Source organism: Lithobates pipiens, unplaced genomic scaffold, assembly GCF_037356315.1.
Source record: "Lithobates pipiens isolate NorthernLeopardFrog02 unplaced genomic scaffold, aLitPip1_a1.2 Scaffold_23, whole genome shotgun sequence".
Lineage (NCBI taxonomy): Eukaryota > Metazoa > Chordata > Amphibia > Anura > Ranidae > Lithobates > Lithobates pipiens.
Genome location: NW_027507785.1, coordinates 180,549,228 through 180,554,327, shown reverse-complemented (window position 1 = coordinate 180,554,327; position 5,100 = coordinate 180,549,228). Strand labels below are relative to the sequence as shown.

At 36.2% G+C, this 5,100-nt stretch overlaps 1 pseudogene; it reads left to right on the top strand.

Annotated features, from left to right (window-relative positions):
• The first annotated feature begins 3,759 nt into the window (after positions 1-3,759).
• LOC143928065 (ubiquitin-conjugating enzyme E2 D2 pseudogene) lies at positions 3,760-4,634 on the top strand (annotated as a pseudogene).
• The last annotated feature ends 466 nt before the right edge of the window (positions 4,635-5,100 follow it).

The window sequence follows — 5,100 nt, the reverse complement described above, 5'->3', positions numbered from 1 at the left end:
ACCGAGCCGCCTCTCCACACCCGCCAGTCATCGTGCCTATTAATTTAATGAGGATTAGAGATTATACCCAGTCCAAATTACCTAACAACTAGCTTCCTGACACTAATACTCAACAAGACAGTACACAGGTACTCACAGACCAGCGTGCACCCACAATACACAAGTACTAACGATCCACACCCACTACTCAGACAACACTCAGGTACTCACACTACACAGGTACTATGACCCCTGTTATAACCTTTCTGTGAGTGAATAACTAGATTTTATTTTTTTCCCCCCTGGATTCTAGTTATTCACTCACAGAACAATCTCTTTGTTCAATATTTTTCTTTTCACCGGGTGTTTTCTATTCACTTCTCTCTCTAGTCTTGAAGTTTCTAAATTCAAAACTTATACCCATATTTTATATTCCTGCATACTTAGTTATTTCCAAACATATTGGGATCCGATCCGGTGTCATCCCCCTCCCAGTCGCCGGGAAAGATTCTTTCCTCTAATCGCATCATTGAGCTTGACCAGGAACCGGAACAGGGCTGGAGAGGTAGGAGTGCGCTCTCACGCTGAAATGTTGTCTCCAAAAAAACAACTACATATGTTTATATTCTCTTACTGCATTTATTAATGTTTAATGTGTTGCTATACTAAATTAATGTATTTCCAGACCTAGGTAATTTCCTGATGAAGCTGCAAAGCGAAACTAGTTGAATAAATTACCTCATTCGTCTCTACCAACTGTGATCCATATGTATATTTTTTATGGTTGTATATTTCTTTTCTTTTTGAATAAATGTTTTTTAATATGAACTAGTGTTTTGATACTATTCCATTTGAAAAAATTATATATGTGCCCCATAATAGTCCCCATGCTCACAATCCTTTGTTGATGCCTCTGATAGGAGACCAGAGATACCAACATTTTCTCTTAAATCAACATAAAGGATGCAGAAGAAGACAAGAAATATACAGTATAATATCTATAATACTACATATCAGCATAAACCAGGGGAAGGCCTATCAATACCATATTTCTTAGCAGGTCTGAAACATTACGGCTGCTCTGATATATTTAATAGGTAATCAGGCACTGCAAGGCTTTTGTAAACTGAATAATCAGTTTAAAGAATCTTTATACTAAAAAAATCTAGCATAGCACAAATGATTCCAGTAATATTAAAAGAAGGTGCACAATTTAGGAAAAAGAAGAGATGGGACTTACTATGTGTTGATTTATTTGAGTAATAAATTATTTACATGTCTTTTCTTAAAATCAAATACACACTGCATGTCTATTAGCTATTTTACAAATATATTCTTCTGGTTTTTTCCAATCTTAGAAAAGCTTTTCTACTTATATATTTTTTTTAGATCCCTTTTCAGTTGATTTGGACTAGGGTTTGCTGCTCCAAATAAGAGTCTCCATGGAACTGAGGAAATGCTGTGAGGGCCCCAAAGTCAGGTCATAAAATGTCAAGCACTTTTCTGCAGCAGAGAATGACATTTTCCGACCCGAATTTGGGGCCACGTATCTCAGGGTCACTTGGTGCTAGAAACCCCAAATATGGTTATTTTGTTGTGCTAGTTCTACTGTGTTTGCATACCAAATTTGGGGTTCCTAGCTATGAGTGTCCCCAAGATACATGGCCCCAAATTCGGGTCGCAAAATGTCATTCTCTTCTGCAGAAAAGTACTTAACATATTGTCCATATCTCGGGGTCACTTGGTGCTAGGAACCCCACAACTTGTGGCAGGTGATGTGGCAAGTGGAAAATCCACAACTTGGTCATGTGGCACTCCTGGCAGGTCACATGGCACTCGTGGCTGGTCACGTGGCACTCGTGGCAGGTGTCATGGCAAGTGGACAATACACAACTTGTGGCAGGTGATGTGGCAAGTGGACAATACACAACTTGTGGCAGGTGACATGGCAAGTGGACAATGACATACAGCATATGTACTTGCCTTGCGATCGACATCTGTGACTTCTTCAATCAGGCATACTGACAACTTAATTGATGTGATAAATATAAATGAAATAAGATGTGTGTGTTTTTTTGCACTGGTACACTGCAAGTATGAGAAGTTGATGTGACATATGTATAAGTAAGTAACTAACTATCTTCCAAAATTTCTAATTCAAATAGAAAAGATTAGAAAAAATATAATTTAATAGAATAAAATAGAAAGAATATACAACCATCTTCTGAAATTCAAATTTCAAATAGAATAAATTTGAATTTCGAATAGAATGAATTCAAATTTTTTAATTAATTCATTTTAAATTTGGATAGAAAAGATTATAATAAAATAGAAAATAGACAAGAAAAATGATAGAACAGAACAGAATAGAATATATTATATTTTATTCTTTTCTGTTCTATTGTTTTTCTAGTCTATTCTTTTATATTCTTTTACAATCTTTTCTATTAAAATCGAAATCATTATATACTAAATTTGAATTTCGGAAGATGGTGGTTTTATAATATATATATATATATTTCTTTCCGACATTCAAATTTCGTATAGAATGAATTCGAATTTGAATAGAATAGATTAGAATAGAAATAGAGAATAGACTAGAACAATAGAACAGAATAGAATGAAAGAAATAAAATATATATAACCATCTTCCAAAATTCAAATTAAGTATATAATGATTTTGATTTCAATAGAAAAGATTTTAATAGAATATAAAAGAATAGACTAGAAAAACAATAGAACAGAATAAAATATAATATATTATATTCTGTTCTATCGTTTTTCTAGTCTATTTTCTATTTTATTATAATCTTTTCTATCTAAATTTAAAAATAATTAATTTAAAAATTTGAATTCATACTGTTCGAAATTCAAATTTATTCTATTCAAATTCAAATTTCAGAAGATGGTTGTATATTCTTTCTATTTTATTCTATTAAATTATATTTTTTTTCTATTCTGTTCTAATCTTTTCTATTTGAATTAGAAATTTTGGAAGATGGTTAGTTACTTATACTTACTTATATATATCTGTCACATCAACTTTTCATACTTGCAGTGTACCAGTGCAAAAAAAAACATACACATCTTATTTCATTTATATTTATGGTATCAATGAAGTTGTCAGCATGCCTGATTGAAGAAGTCATGGATGTTGATCGCAAGGCAAGTGCATATGCTGTATGTCATTGTCCACTTGCCACAAGTTGTGTATTGTATTTGTCCACTTGCCACGTCACCTGCCACAAGTTGTGTATTGTCCACTTGCCACGTCACCTGCCACAAGTTGTGTATTGTCCACTTGCCACAACACCTGCCACGAGTGCCACGTGGCCGGCCACAAGTGCCACGTGACCTGACACAAGTACCATGTGACCAGCCATGAGTGCCACGTGACCAAGTTGTGGATTGTCCACTTGCCACGTCACCTGCCACCAAGTGACCCCAGATATGGGCAATATGCCAAGTACTTTTCTGCAGCAGATAATGATATTTTGCGACCTGATTTTGGGGCCACATATCTCGGGGCCACTTATAGCTAGAAACCCCAAATTAGATATGCAAACACAATAGACCTAGCACTACAACATCTCCCCATTTGGGGTTTATAGCACCAAGTGACCCTGAGATACGTGGCCCCAAAGTTGGGTCACAAAATGCCAAGCACTTTTCTGCAGCAGAGAATTACATTTTGCGACCCGACTTTGGGGCCACTTATCTCGGTGTCACTTATAGATAGAAACACCCCATTCTCTCTCCTCCTCCACCCAGCTCACCCGCCCGGCACCGGCAGAAGCGAGAAGCATCATGGCGCTGAAGCGGATTCACAAGGAACTGAATGATTTGGCTCGTGATCCTCCAGCACAATGCTCTGCAGGCCCAGTTGGAAATGACATGTTTCACTGGCAAGCAACAATTATGGGACCCAATGACAGTCCATATCAAGGCGGTGTATTTTTCTTGATTATTCATTTTCCAACAGACTACCCCTTCAAACCTCCAAAAGTTGCGTTTACGACAAGAATCTATCATCCAAATATCAACAGCAATGGCAGCATTTGTCTTGACATTCTCAGATCACAGTGGTCCCCAGCTTTAACAATTTCTAAGGTTCTTTTGTCAATTTGTTCACTGTTGTGTGACCCAAACCCAGATGACCCTCTAGTGCCAGAGATTGCATGGATCTACAAAACAGATAGGGAAAAGTACAACAGAATAGCCCGGGAATGGACTCAGAAATATGCTATGTGATGCTACCTTCAAGTCTGAATAAACCTGCATTATAGCTGGAATAAACTTTAAATTACTGTTTTCCCCTCCCTTTCAGACCTCATCTACTTACCTTCCCCTCTCTATTATTATAATTTATTTTTTCGTGCTGCCTCCCTTCATGCACATGCTCACATGGGAAGACTTTTAGCTCAGTATTGGACAGAAACTGCTCTAGACTGTCAAGTAGTTACCACAATAAAATTGCCCAAGATTCATAATTGTATCAAACGGAGCATGTGTTAAAATGTGGCCAATGTCTTCACTGTAACTTGGTTATGAGACTAAATCCATCTTTCATCTCTCACTGAAATGGTGAAGATAGCGCCTCTGGGCTAGGTAGGGGAAGGTGCTAAGCAGAAATAAATTAAACATAAACAATGAAATACCACATTTGGTATACAAACACAATAGAACTAGCACTACAACATCTCCAAATTTGGGGTTTCTAGCACCAAGCGACCCCGAGATACATGGCCCTAAATTTGGGTCGCAAAATATTTTCAAATCCGGTTGAAATAGTTTAGAATGCGGTTAAAATAATTTCAAATCATGTTGAAATCATTTCGGATCCGGTAGAAATATTTTCGAATTTGGTTGAAATATTTTCAAATGCGACCGATTTTTCGAATTCGATAAAAAACAAAATGAAATCCGAAAATGAATTTAACGAATTTAACGAATATAACGAAACTAAATTAATTAATTAACGAATTAAAACGAAACAAAACTAAATTTTTTTTTTCCTTTTGCACATGTCTATGAGCTGACAACACTTTTAGAGCAATATTCTATGGGTGGGCTGATCACTAAAGATGAACGCAACTTTATTAAGGTATCTAATCCAAATAT